We start from the raw sequence: 9,368 nt of genomic DNA, 5'->3' as shown, positions 1-9,368 counted from the left end.
ATGGCTTACATGTTCACAAGAGATAGTCAAACACTGTAAATGTGATTTCTTTGAGGTTACAAAAGAATATCACATAACTGATAAACACATACACATACATATTCCCTCCATAAACATGTGATGATAGATGATAAGAGACAAAGATTATTACAAACTTTCTTCCTTTACCAACAAAAGGCCTTATGAGATTGTTGACAATTATCAATATTGATTTAACATCAAAACAAATTAGATTACAAAATTTAGTATAATATTTTTCTTTCCCAAAAGGAATCAGTAAATATATTATTTAGGATTTAATATTCCCAAATTCCTTGACATACAATTTATCCCAATTATATTTTCCTTCTTAATAACACACAATTTTCAAGACTTGTTATAGAACTTTCAAAGGTGACTAAATTACTCTCATTGAGTTTCTTTTTCTTTAAACACAAGGTGGTGATGTTTTCCTATCAAAGGTCTTCCTACCTCTTTTCAAAGCCTCTTAAGGGCAGAAAGTCTACATTTACTAAACATTAAAGTCTCCATTAACACCAGTCGAATACAGTCTTCAATCAATATTAGGTTAACAAAAACTTAGCACCCAACTGAAATCATTTCACAAACTTTGCCACTTACAAACTTTCAGATGGTATAAGGGGACAGGCTCAGATCCCAACTTCATTAATTACTTAAAATTAGACTTTTTAAACAATTAAATTCAAAACCCAAACTAAAAGGAGTAACATTAACTCAGGTAACTGTTAACTATTTCAGATCTGAATTACAGACACACAGACACAGGAGTTTAGACAGACACAACTCTTTTGTGTAAAGATTTCAAATTTACCAAGGTGAGATTTGGATACCCTGGCCGGTACCAAAGTCTCAAATATAGAAATATTTTCCCACCTCTCCAGGCCAGTGGAGAGATGTGAAAATGTCTGCTTGAGGTTTAAATACACACATACACACATATACACACGTATATTTATATTTTTTTGAATGCAGCAATTAAGACTAGTCAAAACATTATTTTTAGAAGAATTACTTTCTTTTTTTTTGTTCCCCTTTTTTGAAGGAAATGGGGTTAAGTGGCTTGCCCAAGGCCACACAGATAGGAAATTATTAAGTGTCTGAGGTTGGATTTGAACTCAGGTCCTCCTGACTCCAGGGCCAGTGCTCTATACAATGAGCCACCTAGCTGCCCTCAATCAGAATTTCTTGAGGAACCACATGTATATATATATATATATATATATATATATATATATATATATATATATATATATATATATATATATACATATATATACATATATGTATATATATATATTTATTTATTTATTTATATTTATTTATATATATGTATTAAGATTTTGAAGTAGCCAACAATAGTTAAAATTGAACACATTCTTAAGTAACTTTATAAAGTTCAAATCCAGCTACTCTCTTACAGAGATATTCGTTATTAGTGCAGGTTTAATTAAAAGATGAAATCTGAATTTCCTAGTCCCAGAAAAAGTTAGCTTCTCCCCCTCTTTTTTCCTTTTAACTAATTGACCACAAGGCTTCTCAATCTGCCCATTTTCCCTTCCCCCTCCCAAAGGTGAGGCTTTCTCAGCTCAGCGAATGGGGCTTGGAACTGATAAACACATGTAGCCTAAGGAATACATGGTTCCTACCCACAATGGGGCTAAAACAAGTTTTTTGGGGATCTTACCCTTCCTGCAGTGAAGCATGCATTCCATCTGAGACATAGGTTTGAGTTCAGAAGTTCTAAAAAGGAAGATTTTCCTTTTCCCTCCTCCCTCCCCCCTGCAAGGGGTGGGGGACAGCAGAGAATGAGAGAGAGCATTTCAAAGAGAAAGAGAGAGAGTTCCACCCAAAGATAACTTCTAGGAGAAATAACACAGCTTGGGGGGGCAGTCTTGGCACCAAATTTTCCCCATGTTTTAATTCTCTGTCAATTTACTGGTAGGTAAATATGCCAATTGAACATACACCAAATGTCCTTCCTTAACAACTCTGACTCCATGGTGGGATATAAACCAAATACACCTCAGAACTGCCTTCCTCCAGTCAGTCTGAAGGCCCACATAAGGGCGGCTGAAAACACCACATGGGATTGGCTTAGCTGACTCCCCACAAAACTCAACCTTTTTCCATTTTTCCAGAAAAAGAGACACAGAAGGAGGACTAGAGGTCCAATAATTTTCCTAATTTCTAAAAATCTAGGATGTAAAAAGGGGGTGTGCTTCTTACCTATGGAGCTTGATCCAATTTCCCAAGTCTGGGCAGAGTATCCTGGCTGGCTTATCATTATGTAGCCGCTGGCTACCTGAGTTTGGTTCTGCCTATGAGGAACCATTATTCAGACTCTGGAAAGCAAGGGTGGAAATAAAATAAAAAGTTATTAAAAGAAGTTACAACACACAGGGAGAGAGAGAGAGTTAAAAGAACAGCCAAGCATTGACTGGATCAGCAGGTCAGAGAAGACTGGCCCTAAGTGGGAGTCCACCCCAGGTTTTTATGTCTTGCCTCTCATCCAGAGGGGAAAAGGTGAACTCCCTTTCCCCACTGAACCCAGAATTAGGTAGAAGGTGAAGCCTAAGGAGATCAGGATACAAATTTTACATCAAGAATGGGGATCTCCTCCTAATTTGACAAGATTGGCAGCCTTTAAGATTTCAGATTCTATTTCTGTACCAATCACAATTCTCTGTATCTTTTCCAATGTACATCTCCACCCAATTTCTACATTCACAATTCTCTTCATCTTTCCCCTGCATCAGCACCATCCAGTGTCTGCTTCAGAGTGGGTGATGATGCCTAACCTTCCCAAAGTATGCATGCTATGTTAGATGAATCTGAGTAATACTTGTCCTTCATTCTCAAAGAAGCCCATGACATCAGGGAGGTGATGCCATGACAACCACATGAATTGGATTTGAGCGGGGGGCGGGGCTGTGCTAAGTCCCCAGCCTCACTTTCTCCTCCAAAGCCATCTGGGTCCGGTGGCCAGGTATGGATCAGGATGACTACGTTGGCCCTGGATGTGAGGCAATCAGGGTGAAGTGACTTGTCCAATGACACATGGCAAGTAAGTGACAAATGTCTGAGGCTGGATTCAAACTCCCATCTTCCTGACTCTGAGGCCAGTGCTCTATCCACTGGGCCACCTAGCTTCCCCATCTTTATGACTATTCACTCAGGACTATCCTAGTTCAGGCTCTCATCCCCTCTTGATTATAAGGTTGTAATAGACTGCCAAATCATCTTGCTTTTAGTATCTCTGTTTATCCATCTTTCACAATTGCTAAAGCACACGGCAGAATCAGCTGCTTTTCCCACCTCAAACAGTTCTAGTAACTTCCTGTAACTTCTTGGATCAAATATAAACTCTTTCATTTGGTATTTAAAACTCTCCACATCTGGCTCAATTTACCTTCAAAGGCAACTAATTTCATTTTTCACTATGTCATTGAAATCAAACTCAAATAGAAATGAGAATACCAAATTGTAGGGCATATTGATTTAGAAAACCACTTATTAACATTATCTATATTCGATTGTATTTTTATTTATTTTGTTAAATATTTCTCAATTACATTTTATATTATTCAGGCTGCACTGGGTTGTTAGACTGCAGGCTGTATGTTTGACACTTCTGTTCTCTATATTAGTCAAACTGGTCCCATGGCCTCATCCCTGAATTTATCTTTCCTCTAGCATAGCTGGGTCTTTGTACAGTTTTTTCTCATACCAGCAATGTCACCGCTTCCTCACCTTTCACTTTCAAAACTCTTACTATCTTTCAAGGTTTAGCTCACATATACAATTTCATCTATGAAGTCTTTCTTGGTTGCCCTATTGTTACTGCTCTCACCCTTCTTAAACCAGATTGAATTTATTTTTTTTGTGTCTATGTTGTATTTCAAGTAGATTGTAAACTCCTTGAGGGTAGGGACTGTCATTTTTGTTGTGGTATCCCCTATACTTAGAACCATGTCTTACATATAGTAGGTGCTTAATAAAATTTTCTCAGTTTGGTTATAATTGAATTCTAGCACCATCTATCTTCTTGTTTTGGAAAATCTTCTTGATGAGACATCAAGAGGTTGGCCAACCCTTCCATGAGCATTTGCTGTTTCCCATGGATGAAGAGGTGGTCGGAGGATAAGGACTATTTCCTGTAGGGTTGAAGAAGAGGGAATAACTTGCCCAGTATCTGTAAACCAGTAAATCAGTTGTTATTGAGAATCCAGAGGGTGCAAAGCCTATAATTCAAATGGTATTGTAGTACTGTGTTTAGTCCTGGGGAATCACACCCCAGTAATACTGGTGACAAGTTGGAGAGTGTCCAGAAGATAACAGGATGGTGAAAGACCACCATGGGGAGAGATTCAGGAGCTTTTCTAGAAGGAGTGAGATAAGAGAAAAGATAGAAGGGTAGGAAGTTGTGGTCATAGGTGGAGAGTTCTAAATTCAAGGTCTTGGAGGTGGTGAGGTTGAGCGTATAAATACTCCAGCGCCTGGTGAGATAGAACAGTGTTGGGTATCCCGGGAGTCAGATAAGTTGAGATCTCAATCATAGAAATGCAGAACTGAAAATACCTAAGAGATCATCTGGGCCAACTTTCTTTCTTTCTTTTTTAAGAGAAAGCGATTTGAGGTTCAGAGAGCTGGATTGACCTAACCAAGGTCCAACAATGAATCAGTGGCAGAAGCAAAATTAGAACCCAAGTCTCTTGATCCCATATAGGGCTCCTTCCACTACATCATGGAGTATCCAGTATTTAATTAATTTTGTGGGGAGTGATTAAATGTTCCAGAGGACACTGGTGACAGAAACTGAGTTTCAGAAATCATGTACAAGAGCTTTGCATTGTCTCTACATTTTAATAATGAAGTTGTATTACTCTAAAACATGGTTTAGAGCCAGCTAGGTGACTCAGTGACCTGAGTTCAAGTCCATTCTCAACATTTACTAGCTGTGTGATCTTGGGCAAGTCACTTAACCCTGTTTACCTTAGTTTCCTCATCTGTAAAATGAGCTGGAGAAGGAATGGCAAACCACTCCAATATTTTTGCCCAGAAAACCACAAATGGATGAAGAGGTGAAGAGTGGATATGATGAAACAACCAAACAACAGCAAAACCTTGATCCGTTGATACTGGGGAAGTAATGTTTTGATGTCTTGGGTTGCTGCTTTTTCCTTCAGGAAAAGGACTTGGTGCCCCAGCTTCTGGTATATGGTAGATACATAGGGAAGCTGAGTGGTAAGAAGGTAGTCATTAGGCTGGGGTCAAGAGGCAGCTTTTAGTTATCAATATTGAAGGGCTCATATTGGAAGAGAAGCAGGACAGCTTGGTTGAAGCAATTCAGGGGGACCTCCTTAGCCTAAACTGGAAGTTCTATGAATAATTAGATTGCTGCTGTATTTAAAATTTTTTATTTCACTTTTAATTTATGAAATAAAACAAATATATCATAACAGAATAATAAAAAAGATGAATGCACACAAAATTACAAATCTATTATGTACAACTTGCTATTCATTTTAATATATAATAAATTTTAATATATAATAAATTTTTTTCTTTTTTCTCTTTTTCCCCAGATGGCTACCATTAGATGCAAATATGTAAAAGCATTCTGATATATATATATATATATACATATATATGTATATATATATGTATATATATATATATATATGTGTGTGTGTGTATGCATATATATACATATATAGATGTTATATACGCTATTCATTAGTTCTCTCTCTGGATGCAGATGCCATCTTCCTTTATATGTCTTTTGTGGTTGATCTGGGTATTTATAAAATAGTCAAAAGGACTTAATTGCTCCAAGTTGTTCTGCTCATTTTGCTCTTCATTATTTCATGCTGATTTTCCATATTTTTCCAGATCATTGCACTCATAATTTCTTAAAGCAAAGTAGAATTCCATCAGCATTACATACTGGGCAGCTTGTTTAGCCATTCCCCAACTGACTTCAACATGTATCCTGGAACTGTTTACACAATGCATTGTCTGAACTTTGCCCATCACTCAGGTTCTCAGGTTCTTGGGTCCCATTGGGCCATTCCCTAGTATTGCTTGAGCCAGATTTGGCTGTTACTTATTATTCTAGGTCTCCTTAAACTTGGACTCTGAGCCCTAGTATTCAGACTCTAGGTCAGGATAACTCCACAGTCCTTACATCGAAGGTTCTCTGAGATTTAGGACTATGTGGGTAGAGAATAGCACATGGAGAGTGTTCAATTTGGAACCACAGCAATGATTGTCTATCATGTGCTAGGAACTGTGCTAAGTACTGGGAATATGTGAGCCAAAAAGTTTATCTATAACCTCAAGGAACTTAAACTATACTATAGGAAGAGACTATATAAAGGGATTAGGGAAGGGGGGGAGGAATTGGAAGGATCTCCACTTGGGGGCAAGGGCTCCCACATCCTGATGCTATTATTGCCTGTGGGGCCTTAGACCAGTTACTTCTCACCCTTTGGGGGACTGTTTCCTCATCAGCAAAACAAAGGGATTCAACTAGATGGTTTCTGTCTATACTCCTATAGATCTTCCTTGGCATAGGCATAAGACATTAACACATATGTGAATGTTGCCTCCACATATGCCATCTCTGCCTTTTTAATAGCTGTTGCTCATGCTTAGAATGCTCTCCTCTTCATTTCTACCTCCTAACTCTTTGACTTTCTTCAAGACTCAGCTCAAAGACTGCTTTCTGAAGGAAAATTTTCATCTCCTCCCTCTCCCAGTGCCTTCCCTTCCCTTATCTCATCGACTGACTATATATCTTAAATCTACATAAATGTTTACATGTGGCCTCCTCCATCTGAATGGAGAGAAGGGACTGTGGATTTTTGCCTTTTTTAAAATCATCAGTATTTATGTGCCTCACACATAGTTGTTTTTTCCCAGTTGTGTCTGACTCTGTGAGCGTATTTGGGGTTTACTTGGCCCAGGTAGAGTGGTTTGACATTTCCTTCTTCAGCTCATTTTATAGATGAGGAAACTGAGGCAAACAAGGTTCAGTGACTTTCCTAGGGTCAGCTAGTAAGTGTCAGAGACCAGATTTGAACTCAGGGTTATGAGTTTTTCTCTCTCTGGCACTGGCACTTTATCCACTTCATCACTTCAGTGCCCCTATAGGAAGTACTTAACATAGGAGTTCTACATCTGCTGTCCAAGAACTAACTCCTCTCTCTCTCTCTCTCTCTCTCTCTCTCTCTCTCTCTCTCTCTCTCTCTCTCTAATGTATCTTTTTTTTGCAAGGCAATAGGATCAAGTGACTTGCCCAAGGTCACACAGCTAGGAAACTATTAAGTGTCTGAGGCCGGATTTGAACTCAGGTCCTCCTGACTCCAGGGCCGGTGCTCTATCCACGGCAACACCTAATTGTCTCTTTTGTTTTTTAAAGAAGAAAAATATGTTAAGTACACACACACACACACACACACACACATGCACACACACACACACAACTAGATTGATTTCCATGTATTTGAAAACAATATTCAGAGAAGCCTTTCTCTGCTATTACAGGGGTAAAGGACGCAAAGTTGAGGACCCCATAATTCATAAATGTCTCTTAAGTGACTGTCTTATCTCAATTGTGACACCTAGTGGTTAAGAGTCAGTATACCATGTAAGTCTGGTGAAATAACCCACAGATCCAGGTTAAACCCTGGGTATAATGCCCAAGCACAAGGGCAGCTGCTCAAGGCCTCACCTGTCCTGCAGGAGGTTATATTCAGCCTCTACTCTGCCTTCCTCTGTTGGCCCAGCATCTCCTGATTGTAGGATGGTCAGCCAGCAAATCCTGACTGACTTCCCAAGGCCAACCTAGTGAGTATGTTGAGGGCAGATTGGGGAAGGTGAGCTAGGGGAGGGGAGGAGGGAAGCCACTCTTGGGAGTTATTTCTTCACTGTCAGTACCTGGCTGTATTGGGGCTGAAGCTTTTCCTGTTCTCACAGCAGACTTTTTTCTCAGCATCTGTCGATGATGGAAGGTTCTGCCCATGTGGTGGGTAAGAACTTGAGGACCATGGAAGTTCCTTGAAGGAAGGAGTTGGATTACCTCATATTTGCCTTTGCATCCCTGAACTGGGCACTGCATGCCAGTACAGTGCTTAGCGCATGGTAGGAACTTACTAAGCACTTGTCTGATTAATTGAAGGTAGGGCACCAATAAATAATAATAATGAATAATGAAAATGATATTGATGATAATCATGATCATGATAATAGCCAGCTTTTATAGGGGCTTTAAGCTCTTAATATGTTGCTATCCCATTTGATCCTAAGCCAATTCCAAGACAGGGTAGGAAAAGCTCTATATAGGGTCTTCCTGAATTCCAGGCCCTGTGCTTATATGTCCAATCAAGGTCAAGGTTCTTTGGTCTGTGGTCAAACTTATTGTGAAGAAAGGGTTTTGGAAACCTTAAAATAAAGGTGATCTATTATAGAGGTAGCAAAACCAAGTAAGTACTCTACAGGTAAGAGATGGGATATAGCTCCATTGTAATAGATAATACCCCCTGTTGTTGCTGTTTATCCTGAATGTTGGGGAATGCTAATATTTATGCTTATGGATGATAGAAATCCCACTTGTACTAGAATTGACTTATTAAGTGTAGATCAATGTTACCTGGGAAGAGTTTTCTATGGGTAACTACAGGTAAATAAAGTATGCTGTCTGCTTCTTGGGTGTATGGGAAAATTATGTTTGAATTCTTGCTTGATTTGAATTTTCAGGATGTTCTCATCTTGCTTGTAAAGCTATCCATTAATATTATTTTCTTCTCCCTCTCTGCTTATTTCCTTCCTTCCTCTCTCTTTTTTTCATTATCTCTTTCCTTTTTTCCCCTCAGTCCTTCCTTCCTTCCTTCCTTCCTTCCTTCCTTCCTTCCTTCCTTCCTTCCTTCCTTCCTTCCTTCCTTTCTCCATTCCCTCCCTCCTTCATTCCCCCATTCCCTCCCTCCTTCTTTCCTTCATTTTATCCCTCCTTCCTTCCTTCATTTCCTCCCTTCCTGCTTCCTTAATTCCTTCCTTCCTTCCTCCTTCCTTTTTTCTTTCCCTCTTTCCCTCCCTCATTCCTTCTTTCTCTTTCCCCTTCCTCTTTCCTTCTCTCCTTCCTTCCTTCCTTCTGTAATTCTCTCATTATTCCTTTCCTCCTCCTTCCTTCCCCCTCCTTCCCTCCTTCATTCCCCTTTTCCTCCTTCCTTTCTTCCCCCCTCTCTTCCTCCCTTCCTTACTCTCTTCCTTCCTCCCTTCCCCCCAGAATAAATGAACCGTTTTCTTTGTTTTTTGTTTGTTTCCTTATCCTCCTTCTTCTGCTTCTG

The sequence above is a fragment of the Macrotis lagotis genome, chromosome 1 (assembly GCF_037893015.1).
Source record: "Macrotis lagotis isolate mMagLag1 chromosome 1, bilby.v1.9.chrom.fasta, whole genome shotgun sequence".
Taxonomy (NCBI): Eukaryota; Metazoa; Chordata; class Mammalia; order Peramelemorphia; family Peramelidae; genus Macrotis; species Macrotis lagotis.
The sequence above is the reverse complement of the archived record's forward strand: the minus strand, read 5'-3'. Positions refer to the sequence as shown.